This window comes from Podarcis vaucheri, assembly GCF_965113315.1.
Source record: "Podarcis vaucheri genome assembly, chromosome: 9".
NCBI classification, from domain to species: domain Eukaryota; kingdom Metazoa; phylum Chordata; class Lepidosauria; order Squamata; family Lacertidae; genus Podarcis; species Podarcis vaucheri.
In genome coordinates this window covers 18,285,378-18,306,427 of record NC_138767.1, presented here as the reverse complement: position 1 = coordinate 18,306,427, position 21,050 = coordinate 18,285,378, and positions in this window count along the sequence as shown.

Below are 21,050 nucleotides of genomic sequence, written 5' to 3'. Positions count from 1 at the left end.
TATAGTGCCATTTACAGGTGAACTTTAAATATTTCAATGAAGGGATCGTTAAAAGAAATTATTACTTTGGATGGCTTAAGAAAATGATACATATACAGAATATATATAGTATTAAACTATGGAAGGTAGAAAAGATGAAGTAATGTGCAACTGCAGAACTTCTGTGCAAACATAACCAGTCTGAATGCTCTAAAATCTTGTACGTGAAGCAGCACCAACAATGCAATGCAGCCATCTGTAGGAACTAATGAGCTGAGCCGGTGAAATAACACTGGGAGGTTCCTCAGGCAATGTTCAGGAGCAGGGCGACAGATTTTTCAACAGCAAACTCATATAAATTTCTGCCACTGTCTGATAACCAAGATGGCTCTGTTCTACCTTCACTGCCAAAGGCAGTATGCCTCTGAATATCAGTAACTGGGAATTGTAAGAGGGAAGAGTACAGTTGCAGTTGGTCTTCCTTGTGGATTTTTGGGTTGTGCATGGTGGGAATAGGATGCTGGACTAGATGGGTCTTTGACAGTGGTGGCTGATACCCACTGGAAAGGCAGGGAGTCCAGCGGTAGGTGGAGCCAGAGCCAGTGACAGGTTCATCCATCCCATGACTGGCTGTCCTCAACCAGCAGTTAAAAGTGCTCCTTTAACCCCAATGTACCAACTTCCACCAGCCTGATCCCTCTCACGTACCTGAGTCAGTGGGCCTACTCTGTGTGGAAGATTTTGGCGTGCATGAATGACACCTTTCTATAACGATAATCTCTCAACTGATGTTCTCAGGAAAAGTCATTATTTGCACTCTTTATTTTCCTAAGCCCCTTTTACTCTTGGCCTAATGGTTTGGGAATCTATAACCTGGAACCTAGCAAGATAGTAATTGCCACCTCTTGGAGCCAATTAAGCATGGTGCAACTGACCAGCATTAATAAAAGGTCAGCTGCTGCAAGCATCTGCCACAAGCCCCAATTTTGACTCCTGTGTTGCCAAGAAAATGCTCATTAGTGTGTGTTTTACTCCTGTATCTCTTACTCTGGTGGATATATGATTGAATTGCTTCCCTTCTTTTCTTTCCCCCGATGATGCTGATAGAACATTTGGCATTGTAAAATGTGCCCTTGTCTTGGAGTCCTCCTTATGAAGCTTCTGCTTCAGGTCATCATTGGTGGAATGTTTAACAATGGTGGTTATTTTCAAACCATCCATTAGAACAGGCTTCCTCAAATTTGGCCCTCCAGATGTTTTGAGACTACAATTCCCATCATTCCTGACCATTAGTCCTGCTAGCTAGGGATCATGGGAGTTGTAGGCCAAAAACATCTGGAGGGCTGAGTCTGAGGAAGCGTGCATTAGAAAGTCAGTTTTGGTGGCTTCTGCACCAGGCTTTCCCAACCTGTTGCCCTCCCAGTGCTGGCTGGAGCTGGGAGTCGTAGTCCAAGATATCTGGACGGTACCAGGTATGGAAAGGCTGTTCTAAGCTGTTGGTTTTCTTCTGTCTGATGTGACCCACAGTTAGGTTGCAGCCCAATGGTGTAGTGGTAAAATTTGAAGTACGGGAGCTCATCATGGCAGCTCCCATAGCCATGCCCCAATGAAAGTCGAAAAATGTAGACAGTTGGCTTGATCCAACATAGCATAACACTCAATGCATCAGTAGAGCCTGAGGGCCTAATGGATTTGGCCCATGAGACCATTTTGAGCAAATCATGCCCAGCTGTCAGTCACCTGACATCAGTGTGGAGTGTTTAGCACTTAGAGCGAAGATCAGAGGTCTTATATTCAGTATTAGTGCTGTGATGGCTCTCTTATCTCTGATCTTAGCACTGTGGTACCTACAGAGCTAATATCAGAGATAAGCCTCTGCTCTGTCTTTCAAAGACAGCAGGCAGAAGAAAGATAGGCAGGCACAAAAAGTCTCTGCCTGCTTTTTTAGAAGGGTAGCAAACAAAGGTTTATGTCATATCTCAGCACTGTGGGACCCACAGCGCTAAGAGCAGAGATAAAAGAAATGCTGCCTCCCTCTTTGAGAGCTTACTATGGATTTGCATGTGAGATTGGGGTTTCACATGTATGCCAAGGGCACAAATTTATTTCTACCTGTTCACATGGTGTCCTGGTCTATTTCTGCCACCCCCTTTCCTACAGTCAAGGGTCTGAAATGACTTGTTGCTGCATATACACTTTCTAAATTAACATCAGCTATAATGTGGGTGACGTGGGTGGCGCTGTGGGTTAAACCACAGAGCCTAGGACTTGCCGATCAGAAGGTTGGCGGTTCGAATCCCTGTGACAGGGTGAGCTCCCGTTGCTTGGTCCCTGCTCCTGCCAACCTAGCAGTTCGAAAGCACATCAAAGTACAAGTAGATAAATAGGTACCGCTTGGGCGGGAAGGTAAACAGCATTTCTGTGTGCTGCTCTGGTTCACCAGAAGCAGCTTAGTCATGCTGGCCACATGACTGGAAGCTGTCTGCGGACAAACACTGGCTCCCTCGGCCAATAAAGTGAGATGAGCGCCGCAAACCCCAGAGTTGGCCACAACTGGACCTAATGGTAAGGGGTCCCTTTACCTTTACCTATAATATGGGTGGCGCTGTGGTTTAAACCACAGAGCCTAAGGCTTGCCGATTGGAAGGTCAGCAGTTCGAATCCCCGCGACGGGGTGAGCTCCCATTGCTAGGTCCTGCTTCTGCCAACCAAGCACTTTGAAACAATCGCTGAGACGGCTAGAGCGTCGGTGGCAGAAAACTCACTCCGAATCTGACCGGACACAGGTTAGAGCTCAACGTCGAGCCTACCAAGTGGCGATAGCGACGGCGAAGAAGACTTTCTTCACCGCCTCTATTGCATCTGCAGAAAATAGTAGCAGGAGACTCTTTCAGGTGGTCCGCAATTTAACGGAACCACCTTTACCACCGGGGCCTTGTAAAGACCCCAAGATCTCCTGCAACGATTTTGCAAAGTTTTTTGCAGATAAAATCACTCATATTCGGAAGGAGCTAGACACCACCGTGGGAGCAGGGCTGGGGCGGGAGAGTGCTAGAGCCCTGTCTGGTCAAGTTGCATGGAATCAATTTCAATCCGTTACCCCCGAGGATGTGGACAGGCTGCTTGGACGCGTGAAACCAACCACCTGTCTCCTTGATCCTTGCCCATCCTGGCTTATAAAAGCGAGCCGGGAAGGGCTGGGCGATGGGCTCTGCGGAGTGGTGAATGCTTCTCTCTGTGAGGGAACATTCCCAGATCCGCTGAAAGAGGCGGTCATTAAACCGCTTCTTAAAAACCCATCTTTAGACCCGGCCAGTATGGCCAACTATCGCCCAGTCTCAAATCTTCCATTCTTGGGCAAGGTGATTGAGCGTGTGGTTGCTGAACAACTCCAGGCACGCCTGGAGGATGCGGACCATTTGGATCCCTTCCAATCAGGGTTCAGGCCTCATCATGGGACTGAAACTGCCTTGGTCGCACTGGTTGATGATCTCCGGCGAGCTAGGGACAAAGGTGAGAGTTGTTTCCTAGTTCTGCTGGATCTCTCAGCGGCCTTTGATACAATCGACCATAACATCCTTCTGGACCGTCTAGAGGGGTTGGGAGCTGGGGGCACTGTTATACAGTGGTTTCGCTCCTTTCTCCTGGGCCGTGTTCAGAAAGTGGTGGTGGGGGATGAGTGTTCAGACCCTTGGGCCCTCACTTGTGGGGTGCCTCAGGGTTCCGTCCTCTCCCCCATGCTTTTTAACATCTATATGAAGCCGCTGGGAGAGATCATCAGGGGGTTTGGACTGGGTGTTCATCAATATGCAGATGATACCCAGCTCTACCTTTCTTTCAAATCAGAACCAGTGAAGGCGGTGAAGGTCCTGCGTAAGTGCCTGGAGGCGGTTGGAGGATGGATGGCGGCTAATGGATTGAAGTTGAATCCTGACAAGACAGAAGTACTGTTTTTGGGGGACAGGGGGCGGGCTGGTGTGGAGGACTCCCTGGTCCTGAATAGGGTAACTGTGCCCCTGAAGGACCAGGTGCGTAGCCTGGGAGTCATTTTGGACTCACAGCTGTCCATGGAGGCGCAGGTCAATTCTGTATCCAGGGCAGCTGTCTACCAACTCCACCTGGTACGCAGGCTGAGACCCTACCTGCCCGCTGACTGTCTGGCCAGAGTGGTGCATGCTCTAGTTATCTCCCGCTTGGACTACTGCAATGCGCTCTACGTGGGGCTACCTTTGAAGGTGACTCGGAAACTACAGCTAATCCAGAATGCGGCAGCTAGACTGGTGACTGGGGGCGGCCGCCGAGACCACATAACACCGGTCTTGAAAGACCTACATTGGCTCCCAGTACGTTTCCGAGCACAATTCAAAGTGCTGGTGTTGACCTTTAAAGCCCTAAACGGCTTCGGCCCAGTATACCTGAAGGAGCGTCTCCACCCCCATCGTTCTGCCCGGACACTGAGGTCCAGCGCCGAGGGCCTTCTGGCGGTTCCCTCATTGCGAGAAGCGAAGCTACAGGGAACCAGGCAGAGGGCCTTTTCGGTGGTGGCGCCCGCCCTGTGGAATGCCCTCCCATCGGATGTCAAGGTGATGGACAACTACCTGACATTCAGAAGACATCTTAAGGCGGCCCTATTCAGGGAAGCTTTTAATGTATGATATTTTAGTGTTTTTTGGGTTTCTGTGGAAGCCGCCCAGAGTGGCTGGGGAAACCCAGCCAGATGGGCGGGGTACAAATAATAAATTATTATTATTATTATTATTATTATTTGAAAGCACATCAAACTTCGGGAAGGTAAACGGCATTTCCGTGCACTGCTCTGGTTCACCAGAAGCAACTTAGTCATGCTGGCCACATGACCTGGAAGCTGTCTGAGGACAAACGCCGCCTCCCTCAGCCAGTAAAGAAAGATGAGTGCCGCAACCCCAGAGTCGTCCATGACTGGACTTAACAGTCAGGGGTCCCTTTACCCTTTGCCTTTATAACTGTCCCAAGTCTACTACCATAACTACAAACAAAAGGAACCTGCAGCAAAGTAACAATGATCCAAGCGGAAAAGAAATAAGGGGGGAAAACACAACCCACCCCCCAAACCTCCAAAGTCTATCCACGGCTGTGACATTTATTCAAGCGGTGGTTTCCAAATTTAATTCCAGACACAAACAAAACCCTTTGTGTTTGCAGGGCCAGGCTTTTAAGCAGTCTGCTGGGAGGGAGTCATCAAAGTGTGTTCTGTGTAAATGTGGAATTAACAAAGCAAAGCTTTACACATCGCTCCTGTGTCATATAAATTACAGCTATTGTCTGGAGAAAGGTCTAAACTGTTTCCTGGGTTATCTAATTTCATCACCTTTCAGATCTCTTTTGCTGATAAGAGCCCTGGAAGCCTCTCTAATTATGTGTGCTCCCTCCAGCAGGCAGCGTTGTAAATACAATGGAAGTCTGAACATCTGACTGAAATGCAGGCATTATTCTCAGAAGAGTGCCGGGATATTAAATTGGACTTTTAAAATGAAATACTGCTGTAAGAAGGGGGTTCTGGAAATTGACAGATTCATTTGAATGATTTTAGAATTTTGAGGATGATTGAAAATTCTGTTTATAACATTAGGCTGTCAAGCTCAAATGGTTGCTTAGTGATTTGGCAGCTTCAGTTGTAAAAGGGACTTTAAAGTGGCCATTTACAGATTTTTGTCTACCAAGCTGAATCGGTACTGGCTCCATGTCAGACTGGACCCTGAACAAAGGGTGCTGGGATGGCTCCCCCTGCTAGTGGCTCCTCCTCGGGCCCCTCCCTAGATGTCCACACATCTTCTGATAATACGTTGATTGGAAATTCCTGCTCTCTCCCACCTTTATTTTCTCATAAAGCACATACCAAGAAAAAGAGGACAAAATGAAAAGATATGAAAAGCCCTGCTGAATCAGGCCAAAATCCCCGTCTAGTTCAGCATCCTGTTCTCAGGTGACCATCAAGATTCCTAGAGGAAGCAAAGCAGGAATTAGTGTGTTGGCTTAGAGAGCCAGTGTGGTGTAGTGGTTAAGAGTGGTAGACTCGTAATCTGGGGAACCAGGTTCGCGTCTCCGCTCCTCCACATGCAACTGCTGGGTGACCTTGGGCCAGTCACACTTCTTTGAAGTCTCTCAGCCCCACTCACCTCACAGAGTGTTTGTTGTGGGGGAGGAAGGGAAAGGAGAATGTTAGCCGCTTTGAGACTCCTTAGGGTAATGATAAAGCGGGATATCAAATCCAAACTCTTCTTCTTCTTAGGAGACCAGTGTTCCTATCCCTGTTTAACCATGAAGCTCCCTGGGTAATCTTGGGCCACCCACTGTTTCTGAGCCTAGCCTCCTTCACAGGCTTGTTGTTAGAATAAAATGGGGAGGTGAGAACTATGTACACCACCTCTCACCCCTTGGAAGAAAAGTGGAATATTAAAAAATGCAACTTGCTGCACAAATCAACTTTAAATTATGTGGGAGAAATATAAATGCAACAAATGCCTGGATCATTGCTGTTCAGTGAGAGGCAAAATTGATGGGTCCTTAATCTCTCACTCAATATTTTAATACAATTTTATAGATTGTAAACCCATTGGCAAGGACACAAACACACTCTCCCCCCACTCCCTCCTGCCTTCCCTTTCTCTCCTGATGTGAATCATTCTGGGTGACAATAATGATCTGAAAAATGAGATAAAAACACCAGCTGATGAATGTATGAATGAATGAGCTCTGGTATATATGTATAGATGTGGATGAAGCCAACGTCTGCCTCAGTGCTTTCCAAACGTTTCATGTTGGTGGCACACTTTTTAGACATGCATCATCTTGTGACACAGTAATTCAGTTTTGCTAGCAAACCAGAGGTTAAACTAATGCCTTATAAGAGATATGGACACATATCATGTGACTCACCTACCTGCTGCAGCTGAAACACTAATGTGTTGTGTCACACAGTTTGGAAACCTCTGATCTACCTGATATGGGGGCAAAAGTAGATGATGCATTTCTAGACAGCACACGAGAAATGAGTGCATTAGGTATGCCTCATTTAAGAATTGATAAAAATGTGTTATCTAATTTATTGGTTTCAGGTAAAATGGCTTGACAACAAATCTCCTGGAACTTCTTACTCTTCAACGCATTTAGTGGATTATTTGAGTTGTTGCTTTAGAACAGAAAACCTTCAAGACACAAGGCCTTTGTTAATGTCAATGATCTATTGATTAGCATTCTTACTCTAGCAAAGGAAGGCTGTCAGGGGTTCTCTCCAAACAGAATGAACTATTGGTTTAAGTGGCAGCCTTAAAACCCCAACCTGTAGGCTAGCCTTTATCAGCCTTGTGTCCTTCAGATGTTTTAGGGCTACAGTTGCCTAATGGGAGTTGTAATCCAAAACATCGAGTGCGCATCAGGTTGGTGAAGGCTGCTGGTCCCCTTCTGCTGCAGTGTGTGTGTGTGTGTGTGTACACATGTGTGTGCATATGTGCACACAGAGCTATAATTTCCAGAGTGGTTAAACTATCAATCCCTCGATGGCAGAAATGACTGGCAGAATCCGAGACCAGGGAGAAGAATTGGTGGAAGAAGATTGGAGGAAATTTAAAAATTATCTGCAGAAATATTGTAAAATTTTTGAATGCTGATGACATTGAAATGAATTGCAGGGGCTCTAGCAACAAGGCAAAGTGTAAGATTGGATTAATAATAGATAAACTAATAGGACATGAATTTGCTGAATTATCAAAAGGGATACAAGAACGGGAGACGTGAGGAAGTCAGGAAAATAAGTTAACTAAAGATGAAATTAAGAAAGAGGGAATTTTTGTTTTTTTCCTATATGTGTTTTTCTTTCTTTTTTCTCTTTTTTCGTGTTTAAAGTGTGTATTTTTGTATTTTGTAACTTTGTATTTTCTCTGTCTTTGTATTTTTCTGAACTTTTTCATTGTTAAAACCTAATAAAATATTGATAAAAAAACCTATCAATCCCTCTTCCCAGGGAACACTGTGAAATGTAGGCCTTTGAGGAGATAGGGGTTTCTGAACAACTCTCAGCACCCTTAAACTACATCTCTCAGAATTCTTTGGGGGAAGCCATCACAATTTAAAGTGGTACCAGAGTACATTAAATGTATAGTGTTTACGTGGTCTCTGTCACACTGGACACAGGATGAAAACTTACTCAGGGCAACCTATTATCAGTATTTTCACATAAATTCATGCCTATTCCTCTCACATGTGTTTGACTGTATTTGCCTGGCCACTGGTAGTAAGTACCTCTCTGATGCTCTTGTTTAGTCTACTTGAGGGGTGTTGAACAAGAAAGAGAATTCAAAAACACAAGCCTTTCCTACCTGATGTTTGTTACAGTACAGAATTGTACTTCCCTTTATTTTGTTTGTAGCATGGCTCCCAGACACTAACCTAACCTAACCTAACCTAACCTAACCTAACCTAACCCCAAGTCCCATTAATTTCAGTTGGATTTAGCTAGGACAAACTTGCTAGGGTTTGCCCACAGCCTTCTGAAATGGATTTCAGCTGACAGACGTTCTAGAAGGAGAGACGTGGCCAGCCTGCCAAGAATATGAGATATTGCTGTATCTACATCAGCAGCCGTGCATTATATTGTTTATTTTGCTTACCTAGCACTGGCATCAGCAGCATAAAGGAGAACTTCTCTTTCTTTGCCTTTGGCACATATTTTCCTAGCCGCTGAAAGGTGTGATCACTTTGTTTCCAATGTAACAGCAGGAGAGATCAGCAACTGCTGAGCCCCTGCAGCCTATGGTGAAAGGAGGAACTCAAGCAATTTTGTGGTGTTTTCTGCACTGTCTTTGGAGTAAGAAGAGGAAATTGCTCCTTTGGAAAGCATCCTTTTTTTGCCAGAAAGCTCTCTGCTGTCATCAGCTGTTATCTGCAGGATGATGGCGGGATGTTGTCCAATGGACACATTCATGGAGGTCTCTCAATGACTATTAGCCATGACAAATAGGACCATCAATAAAATGATGGAAGCTGGAGTGCTTCCTATTCTTGCTTTGACTTTCTACCTCCTCCTACCACTGCCACAATACGTAGTCATTCAGCAGCCCAACAGTGGGTTCTTTTTTGTAGGGACGCAGGTGGCGCTGTGGGTAAAAGCCTCAACGCCTAGGGCTTGCCGATCGAAAAGTCGGCGGTTCGAATCCCTGCGGCGGGGTGCGCTCCCGTCGTTCGGTCCCAGCGCCTGCCAACCTAGCAGTTTGAAAGCACCCCCGGGTGCAAGTAGATAAATAGGGACCGCTTACAAGCGGGAAGGTAAACGGCGTTTCCGTGTGCGGCTCTGGTTCGCCAGAGCAGCGATGTCACGCTGGCCACGTGACCCGGAAGTGTCTTCGGACAGCGCTGGCCCCCAGCCTCTTGAGTGAGATGGGCGCACAACCCTAGAGTCTGGCAAGACTGGCCCGTACGGGCAGGGGTACCTTTACCTTTAAGGATTTTTCTAAAGGTTTTTGGGTACATTTACATGAATTGGGGTCTCCTCCTCCCCCCCAGTCTACTGATACCTCTTGTGTATAACAGATGTTGTTTGGGCTACAAAAAAAACACCAGAGGGTGAATCAATCTGTCTATCTTGGTTTCTCAATTTCCCAATCTTTATTCAATATACCACATTTGCACATCACTTTGTGAATTTTTAAAAATGTCTGCACGGCAACAAGCATTTTAGCATGGTATTTCTCCCAATAAACACATTTTTCTATGCAATTGATGCCAGTATAATGTATTTTGGTATTTTATTTTCATATGCATATGCATTTTTATGCACATGTATTTGTAATTTGGTTGGAGAACTGCACTGCAAAATCCAACAGCTTTGAAGATCTGTGCACAGCCTGCAGCCAACCATAATGGAGTACCAGACATTATTTATGCTCTGCTACTCTACGTTTCCACTGGGAAAGAGTTGTATCACAGTGCTAGAGCATCTGCTTTGCATGCAAAGTGTCCCAGCTTCAATTCCTGACATCCCCAAGTCGGACTGGGAAACACTGGGGAGCTGCTGCCTGTCAGTGTCAAGAATGCTGAGCTGAGTAGACAAAATGTCTAATTCAGTAGAAGACAACTTCCTCTCTTCCTATGCTTGGAAAATATCTGACGTAATTTCAAACTATACTACTGTGGGTACTTGTTTCAGCTCCCAATACCCTGGAGTGTTTATAAATACCATCCTGTTTCTTGCCAAGACTATTCTTCAATTTCTATTACACGAGATACTGACCAGCTTATCATTCTCAACCTCTCTCTTTGTCTTGGAACAAATGCAAGAGCTTAATCAGCTTCTAAAGTAATCACGCATTTTAATTTTCTTTAAGCTGAAAACTTCCTTTAGCAGGAAAATTACAGGGATAAAATCTCAATTAGATTAAAGCACCCAGGCCTTTTTGTTTCACTAATTCCATTACAGTCTACATTATTGCTACATGTTTTATAGTTTCTAATTGTTTATCATTACCTAATTTGTATGTGTGCATATACCAGTCTTGCTCTGCGTGTGCCTGTGCGTACATGCATATTATATGCATATAAGATGAAATGATAAAGAAAGAAATATAAATTTGTAGTTCTGTGGGGCACTCACGGTACTAAATAAATGCAGGTTTACAATGTTATACAGTGGTACCCCGCAAGACGAACGCCTCGCGAGACGGAAAACTCGCAAAACGAAAGGTTTTTTCATTTTCGAGTTGCCTCGCAAGACGAATTTCCCTATGGGCTTGCTTCGCAAAACGAAGCTTGCCCCGGGGACAGCGGGTCTTCTCTTTTGAAGCAAGGGGCGGCGGGGAGAAGCGATCTTCTCCCCGCAGCCCCAGGTCCGGGGACAGCGGGAAGCGCTTCCCGCTGCCCCCGGACCTCTTTTGAAGCAAGGCGCTGCGGGGAGAAGCGATCTTCTCCCCGCAGCCCCAGGTCCGGGGGCAGCGGGAAGCTCTTCGCGCTGCCCCCGGACCTCTTTTGAAGCAAGGTGCTGTGGGAAGATCGCTTCTCCCGGTGCTCCGAAGCCGGGCGGGGGGCAGGGGACACCTTCTGAAGGCTGGCGGGGGGCAAAAGTCTTTGTCCCCCCTGCCTGCCTTCCCAGGGGCTTTTAAATCGCCCCGGACAGCGGAGAAGTCCTCCGCTGTCCCGGGCCATTTTAAAATGCCGCCCGCCAGCATTTTAAGATCGCCCGGACAGCGGAGAAGTCCTCCGCTGTCCCGGGGTTTTTAAAAATGCTGGGGGTGGGAAGAAAAGCCCTTGTCCCCCCCCCCAGCCTTCAGAAGAGGTCCGGGGACAGACTGTCCCCGGACCTGGTCTGAAGGCGGTTTCCCTAGGAACGCATTAATTGATTTTCAGTGCATTCCTATGGGGAACCGTGCATCGCAAGACGAAAAAACCGCAAGACGAAGAGACTTGCGGAATGAATTAATTTCGTCTTGCGAGGCACCACTGTATCCCTTATAAGTTACAGGTGGCCAATGTGGTGCCATCCATATGTTTTGGACTACAATTCCTATCATCCCTAACCAATGGCTATGCTGGGTGGGGCCGATGGGAGTTGTAGTCGAACAACATCTGCAGAGCATCACATTGGGTACCACCCCTGCTCTATTGATGTTCTGCTCTGTAAGAGCTCCTCTATCTTTAATACACTGTGTCTACATTACAGACTTCAACTGCTTTAAAAGTCATTGGCTGTCCCAAAAGAACCAAGTCTATGGAGAGAAGGAGAAATATTTAGCAGAGATTGCACACTAGTGTCAACAAACAACCACTCCCTGGAGTCTTGGGGGGGAAGCTATGAGAGTTAAACTGGGGTGAAACCTACTACAGTAAGTTTGTGCTGTAAATATACTAAGCTTTGTATAAAAGGAGAGTTTTCATTAGCTGTAGCTTCTTCCATTACTATAGCACTGTGATGGGAAAACCTCATACCTGATATCAGGTGAACATCTTCCATCTCTGAAACTTTTAAAGGCACAGGGACTGTTTCATGTTCCAGACCAGCCAACCCTACCCCAAGCAGGTGTTTGGAAGGTTGTTGCCTCAATGCATCATGTTGTTTCTTTGGAATGAAAGGAATCATACCCATATAAATGATAATTGAATCCATGCATATGGTTTTAAAAGCATAGCCAAATACTTTTATTTGAAAGGGTGACACGGCATCCTTCTGAATTCAGTTTGAGAGACAGATCTGGCTTGAAGGCTTCAATTTTGTGCACTTTATCTTATAATCACCCCCATTTCCTAACTCAGGCTATTCTAATGTGTAGCAAATCTGTAGTTGCTGCCTGATGCCTTTGACCAACCTGGAATCAAAGGTTCAAACTTCAGAATGTTTGATGTCTTCCTTCAGCACATCTCAGCATCTAGGAAATGATTGCTTCCTCTGAATCGTCTGTACGAAATAAACTAAGCTGCTCAATGGCAGGTGGGCAGAAAGGAAAATTAGACTAAGACATACTCAGACACACATCTATGCAAGTAGTAAGAGAACATTCCTTTGCCTTCCAGTGCAGTAGAGGCTTACTCTTCACTGATATCAGTGATAATCGTCAGATCCAGCTCTCAAATCTTCTCTTATTTCAGAGAGGTGCTTCTGAAATTAGGAATAATCTCCTCCTGTGCTGATCTGTCTTTTGCATATCACAATGGAAAATGAGATGCAGCAAGTCTCTTTCCAGAAGGCTCTGGCAAAATTTGTATTATTTCCTTATTGACTACAATTATTTATATCCCAACTTTCAGGATATGTCCTTCCAAGTTGACTTGGATGCATTTTTCCATTCCGTTAAACAATAACAGGCAATATCAATATATAGAATGTATCAACAGGTGAATCTGTCAGTTTTGATTCCTCATAATTTCTCTTTTTCAGTTCTCCATACTTCCATAAAAGATTGCAATTTTGTATTTTTTTTAAAAAAAGGAAAAATTCGTCAGCATTTTAGTGCACCTTTCTCATAATATACACATTTTTGGATGCAATTTTGCCTAATGTGCACTTGTTTGCAAATCAGTTTTCCTAATTCAATGCATGTTTTCAGTAATATATTCATTTTTATGCACATTTCATCAAATTTATGTCATTTTATACATATAACCTGGCTAGAGATCTGCGTTGCAGTTTGGAAATGTGAAAATTTCAAAGGATTCTTGTATTGTTTTGAAATGTGCAGACTAGGTAGCTTCGACTTTAAACGGGAACAGACTGAAGTCTTTTTGAAAAGATTGTCAGAGGAAGGAGTTGGAAAATTGCCAGACTTCAGAACTCAGAGAACTCTATCAGTTGCAAGACTTTGCAAGCAACTGAACTAAGGACTTGGCTGTGGACTTTGACACAGCAAGGACTTTGAAGGAAAGAACCCTCTCTGGGCTCAGAGAGAGAAGACTACTTGTAACATCTGTAAATAGTGTGTTTATGTAGAGTAATGTAGGTTGGTGCTGGTATAGTAAAGGCAACTCTGCTAAACAGTTGTTTTCTGTGGTGACCTTAACTGTTTAATTGAGCATCTATGTACAGTACACCCAATAACTCAAACAATTTACAAGGGGTTAAGAAATTAAAAGATGCCTGCTTCTCGGGAGAAAAGCAATGACAAACCTAGACAGCATCTTAAAAAGCAGAGACATCACCTTGCCAACAAAGGTCAGTATAGTTAAAGCTATGGTTTTCCCAGTAGCGATGTATGGAAGTGAGAGCTAGACCATAAAGAAGGCTGATCGCCGAAGAATTGATGCTTTTGAATTATGGTGCTGGAGGAGACTCTTGAGAGTCCCATGGACTACAAGAAGATCAAACCTATCCATTCTGAAGGAAATCAGCCCTGAGTGCTCACTGGAAGGACAGATCCTGAAGCTGAGGCTCCAATACTTTGGCCACCTCATGAGAAGAGAAGACTCCCTGGAAAAGACCCTGATGTTGGGAAAGATGGAGGGCACAAGGAGAAGGGCGTGACAGAGGACGAGATGGTTGGATAGTGTTCTCAAAGCTACCAGCATGAGTTTGACCAAACTGCAGGAGGCAGTGGAAGACAGGAGTGCCTGGCGTGCTCTGGTCCATGGGGTCACAAAGAGTCGGACACGACTAAACAAATAAACAACAACAACAAAGGCTCATTGAAAACAACACAGAATGACTCACTTCCAAGTAAACATGCATAGGATTATCACACTGTAATAGCATAGCAAATTTTAAGTGGATGCCAAAACAATATTTACCTCTTTGCTGGGTGATAATATATAAAGCATAAGTAATCAACTTTATGTGTATTCTACACCCTTCCTTAGGGACGCGGGTGGCGCTATGGGTAAAACCGCAGCACCTAGGACTTGCCGATTACATGGTTGGCGGTTCAAATCCCCACGGCGGGGTGCGCTCCCGTCGTTTGGTCCCAGCGCCTGCCAACCTAGCAGTTCGAAAGCACCCCCAGGTGCAAGTAGATAAATAGGGACCGCTTACCAGCGGGAAGGTAAATGGCGTTCCGTGTGCTGCGCTGGCTCGCCAGATGCAGCTTGTTACGCTGGCCACGTGACCTGGAAGTGTCTGCGCACAGCGCTGGCTCCCGGCCTATAGAGTGAGATGAGCGCACAACCCTAGAGTCTGGCAAGACTGGCCCGTAACGGGCAGGGGTACCTTTACCTTTACCTTACACCCTTCCTTCAAAGTTATTTACACTGAAGTCTTTCTCCAGTCTTTCCTGTAAAAACTCTGGACTTAATCAATACCATTATTTGACTTCATAAAGTTAAATAGATATCACACATAGTGTCAGCATTAATTGTACCATGTTTGAATGAAGAATGTATGAATCTGCAGTTGGCATTCTGTACACTTTTTTATTAGTTGTTTTAGCGGTCTTGACTTAGCAACTGAGGAGTGTATTCTTGGCAGTTAGTGACCTCTAAATTTCACTAAGTAAATTCAGAAAATAATATCTGAAGATGTGGCATTCTTTCTACATTTTGTGCTATAAAATGATACCCAGATGCAATATATTGCTCCCAAAATGAGACAGAATTATGAGCACTTGCAATCCTCTCTGCTGGAAATGCAATTGGAACTATCCATTTGTGGTAGAGATGGCCTTGTGCTAAGAAATAATAGACTAATTGTTGTATAAGCAGAGCCAGAATTCTTTGTGCTAAGTAATGGATAAAAAGAGATTTCCACAGTTGAGGAATGGAAAACTCATTTACCCAAATATGCATTTATGACAAAATTAACACATTATTTCTGAACTCATTCGGAAAGCAAAGGTGGAATCTACACATGTGTTAAAAATGTTGTGAAAATGCTTTTTTTAAAAATCGTTTTGAAAAATGTACTGAATTTGCTATAGCTCACAGTTGCCATCTAGTGTCACAATTGCATATTGCACTTTACAACACATTCAAAACGTTTTATTTGCAGCTGTATAGCTGAGCCAATAGGTGTAACTGTTACAATGAAAATGGTTGTTTCCACATTAACCATTGGAACAAAGCACATTTACTTCAATCATGCATTTGATCTTCCGTAGGGTTTCACTGACATGTTCAATAGAATATTGCTGTTGTCTCTGAGCATATTAAAGGTATTTTTATGTAGATTTACAATTGAAAAAAACCTTTTGCTCAGAAAATAAATAAAGTGGATTCTGAAGCTAAAATTTATGGCCCCTAATAACTTGAAAGAGGAGCTGGATTTCCCCCTTTTTTATCTTAACATATTAAGAGGGTGGAAGAGTACCTAAGGTTATATAACATGTGAATAGGACAGCTTCTACTGTATAAAACATAGAGTGGAATTGGACCTTGAACCCTTCCAGATGTTCGGGCTGCACAAGCATTGCTATTTGCTGGATAGGTTGATGCCCTCCTCCTCCTTCCACACAGTGTTCTAGGGATTATTTAGACCAGCCCACCTCCACCAGTTTTGACTGATGGGGGAAAGCCCTGTTGCACAAGCAGAAGTTCTTCTGCAGGTGTTCTACTGATTGAGACACAATCTGACCCACACTTTTTACAAGTATCTGCAAATCCCATTATCCACACCCAGTGCCGGATTTACATATAAGCTAAACTAGCTATAGTTTAGGGTCCCACTCTCTTGGGGCCCCTCAAAAAATTTAAAGGGAAAAAACCCTACATGTACATTTCCAAAATATAAGATAAAAAGCAAATAAAATAAAACTTACATACAGCAACAGTGTTTTGTGTTGTGTAGGCTCCTATGATGTAAGGCCTGCTAGCCTGCTCCCTAAAATATCACTGGTTTGCTCATTTCTATATATAGGGTGCCTACATTCTGCATGGACTGGTTGCATGGCAAAGGACAACTGGACATTTAAAGGGCCCCATTACTTTCAGTAGCTTAGGGCCTCATCCAACCTAAATCCGGCCCTGTCCACACCTCTGCTTGCCCTGGATGAGTCCTGAGTTTCCTTTTGGCTTTGGATATAGCAAGGAAGTTGAAAACAGAAGCTAGCACTTCGGATGCCCTTGCAGCTGCGCAAAGCAGGAGGGAGGGGGCAGGAAATGTGCAACCCTTGAGGCTTGCGCACATAACACTAAAACCACGGTTTGGTGTTATGTGTGAACCAGGTCTTGTTCTTACAATGTTCGGTTGTAGCTGACTACCAGCAAAGAATCCATCATTGAAGCAGCACCTGAGACAAACGGTTGTCTCACAAAATGACTCTTTTAAGCATCGGCGAAAAGTGCTGTTTGAGAGCAGATTAGCTACTCGTTCGGTAGGCACTTTTCATTCAATAGGCACATTCCATTTGCACAACGGTGGCTTTTACAACGCCAAAGAAGGCAGAGAGCTTTGCAATGAAAATCTAGCAACTGCGGAATCAATTTTTTATGGCCATTGCCATGCCAGTACAGAGGCTTGCCACTTGACTCTTTGCCTGCTGGAAGTAGCAATTCCTCCCACCCCCATGAGCTGACGGGAGGCTCTATGTCTACCCACCTCTGCTTCCCAGCTCCTTTCCAGTAAGAAGAATGAAGGAACAGCCCTGCTGTTTCTGATAGACCTTTATAGCCAGGAGAGATGGCCTCTGCAGAGCTTTCCCCTATTTGCAACTCTCCAAACCATGCTCAAGAAGCTAGGAGAGGTTTTGGGTGGCCTTTCCAGATTTGGGGGGGGGGCTGTTCTTTTTCTCTGTTCTTTTTCTCAGCTCTGTTTTCCTCACATAGCGTTAAAAAGCCCCAGCAATGTTTTGTGAGAATCTCAGATCATCCTTTCTAAGTGCAGAATGAGCGTTGCAGTGGTGGCATTTACATAGCAAGTTGCTGTGTAATAATACTTAAAAAAAATAAAATGATGTGTGGTTTAGTGTTAGATCGGCTTTTGCAAACCTGGTTCATCTCTGGAGGATTCCAGCAGGGCCATCTTTCACATATGTGCTGCTGGGGTGCAAATATCCGCCCAGCACCCCCAAATTTAGTTTAGCCACCCCCAAATTTCTTAAGGGGGGAAGCCGAAGTTGTTGACCTTTTTAACAACAACACAGCAGAAATAACTGCTTTTGTTTCATGACTCGTTGGGAATATTTGACGCTACAGAGTAACAGAGCAACGGAGGAGGGGGCGGGGGCTTTCACTCCATTGCTTTTCACTGACGCTGATCAAGAGGGACCGGTATACAGTAGGTATATATTTGGTGCCCCCCAGAATTCGGCACCCGGGTGCCCCACACCCCTTGCACACACCCCCCCGGGTAAAGACGGCCCTGGATGACAGGTTGGCCAAGGCTGTGTTGTAGTGCCAAACTAGGATTGGGGAAACCTGGGTTCAAATCACCTACTCATCCTTAAAGCAGACCTTTGACTCACTGCTTTGAGGGACTTTGGGCTGCAAAGCAGTACATAAATAAACCCTACCCCTACCCCAAGAGGCCATGATGACCACTAACCTGGATGGCTTTAGGGAAAGACTATCAATGGCTAATAGCCATAGTGAGTATTGCTCTGCCTGCACGGTCAGAGGCAGTATGCTTCTGAATACCAGCTGCTAGAAACCACAGGAGGGGAGAGTGCCTGCTTGCAGGATTTCCACAGGTATCTGGGTGGCCACTGTGAGAACAGGATGCAGGAACAAATGGACCACTGGCCTGATCCAGGATGCTCTTCGTATGTTCTTATGTAAGGGGAATAGCTAGGCGGGAATGGGTTTAGGTGGAGATGACTACTTCTAAATGCATTCATCTGCCAGTCTTCCGTTTATGGTGAATTTCCTTTTTCATTGCTCCTCAAATAAGCCTCCTTTCTGCTGTTAAACCTGGGTAATTTTCAGTGAATGTCACAATTAAAGGATATGAGCACCTGCCTTTTGTGCCTACACCTGCATGGCACTGTTAATGCAGCGAGAGTGTAACATTAGGTTGTCAATTTAAATCGCCAGGTTGAATAAAACAAGACTTGACAACGGCTTCGTAACTTCTCTGCCTTTTATTTTTTATACCACAGTTTAACCTGAAACACTAACCTATTTTATCTTCATTTATGCACATAAAAAGCCGGGGGGGGGGAGTCCCACACCTTTTCCTTTCTCTGGCTTAAAGGGGAAATGACAACTTGGGGCGAAGCAGCAAAAAACCATTAAGATAAAAGGTGCTGGATAGACTCTCATGAGCATATCAATAATTGGCAAATAAAAACCACCCTGAGATAAATCTAACATTTTATTGGGATCAAATGTAACAATGGCAGATCTATGCGACAGACATAAATGGCATCAATGATCATTTCCTCTTCTTGGGAAACCTGGGGAAATGTATTTCTTTTGGAAGGATTTCAACATTTCACCAGACTACAATTCTTAGGATTCTTTGGTGAAAGCCACTACAGTTAAAGTAGAATATGTCTTGTTCAACTTTATGATTGAGATATTTCCATTGGGCAGCTATCCTAGGTCAAAACTACATTATTAGTATTAGTACAGTGGTACCTCGGGTTACAGATGCTTCAGATTACAGACTCCACTAACCCAGAAATAGTACCTCGGGTTAAGAACTTTGCTTCAGGATGAAAACAGAAATCGTGCAGCAACGGCGTGGCAGCAGTGGGAGGCCCCTTTAGCTAAAGTGGTGCTTCGGGTTAAGAACAGTTTCAGGTTAAGAACGGACCTCCAGAACGAATTAAGTTCTTAACCTGAGGTACCACTGTATTAGTATTAGCATTAGTATTACATTAAATTAAAATAAATTAATTGCTGGCCCTTCACCTGCAGTTCCCATGATGGGTTACAACAATTTAAAATTCCAAATTAAAAAACAGTTAAAATATATTAAACACATATAAAGCACATGCAGATGCCAGCAGTGGTCTCATCCTTCAGGATTATTTTTTTTAATGGATTTTGCAGGGCTGGCCTAAAAGATTTTGTTACCTGTGGCGAACCGCAAAATGGCAGGGAAGAAGGGTTGAACGAAGATTGATGCCAGGAACAAAGGGGAATAAAGATCTACATTGGGATCCGCTACCCCTGTGAATTCTGCCACCTGAGGCAGTCAGCGCACCTTGCCTTTTGTCCCTGGACCTTGTAATGTTAGCAGAGAGGTTTGCCACTTGATTCTTTGCCTGCTGTAAATAGCAATTCCCTGCCGCCGCCCCTCCAGATGAGCTGATGGATGGTGCCATGGCTGCCCACATTTCCTTCCCAGTCTCTTTCTTGGGGTGAGTAAGGATTGTGAAGAAATGGCCCTGCTCTTTCTATGAGACCTTTTAAAAGAATTAAATAAAATGAAAAATATTTGAATTTCAATCACAGTGAAATTGTGGAGGCAACTGCACTTGTAGCAAAGATGTTCAAATAACCTTAGCACTGCAATGAGCTCTTTCTTTGCTGTGTTTCCACTGCAAATTGGCATGCCCATATCAGTAGAAGGAGCATGTGTTTATTTTACCTAATTCTCTTTGTCACACACATACCTGTATTCTAAATAATAATAATAATAATAATAATAATAATAATAATAATAAGAAGAAGAAGAAGAAGAAGAAGAAGAAGGAAAAGCCCACCATGCTCCAACAACCTGTTCTAGCATAAATCCTGAGAGGTAAGGAAACAATTCTCCACACTATTTCACAGCAAGTCAATATTCATGGATTTAAGGCACTGGTATGATTCATACCTCGGAAGCTGCTGAAGCAGCACAGGATACATAAAATAAAAATAAACAAATAAACGATTTTTATTCATTTGATGTATACCCTGCCATTTCGACAGGTTCCAAGAGTGGCTTACCAAAAGTTAACATGGCAGTAAAACAAATTTTTAAAAGGAAACTTGAAATGCAACAAAATGGAAGGATGCTATGAAAGCAGTTGGTGGAATTAAAAACAGGTGATCTAAACCACTGAGCCTCTTGGGCTTGCTGATCAGAAGGTCAGTGGTTCGAATCCCCGCGATGGGGTGCGCTCCCGTTGCTCTGTCCCAGCTCCTGCCAACCTACCAGTTTGAAAGCACGCCAAAAAGCGCCTACCTCCGGCAGGAAGGTAAACAGGGTTTCCGTGCTCTGCTCTGGTTTCGGTGTTTCGTTGCGCCTGAAGTGGCTCAGTCATGCTGGCCACATGACCTGGAAAAACTGCCTGTGCACAAACGCCGGCTCCCTTGGCCTGTAAAGCGAGATGAGTGCTGCAACCCCAGAGTCGTCTGTGACTGGGTTTAACTGTCAGGGGTCCTTTACCTTTACCTTATCTTTACCTTTACCTTTACGAGCAGCATACAAGCAATACAGGGAGGATGAAAAAACCAGGGACTATTATTATTTTTTAAAGGACCTTGCATGGTGCTAATGTGACACCAATGTTGCTGTTAGGTGAGACTCCTGAGATCATTCCACACTTGGGGTGCCACCACCAAGTAGCTCCTTTCCACTGTAGTCATACACCACCTTGCAGGCAGCTGGCCAGTGAAATAAGGACTTCCGTTGAAGTTTGTCATGCTAGGGCTCTGCACTGGATTTGGCCAGATCTTGAACTGAATTGAGTCAATTTGGCAGTAACCAGGTTTCAGCTGAGTTGGGTGGAGACTGTTGGTGTCATGTGAACAATGGGTTC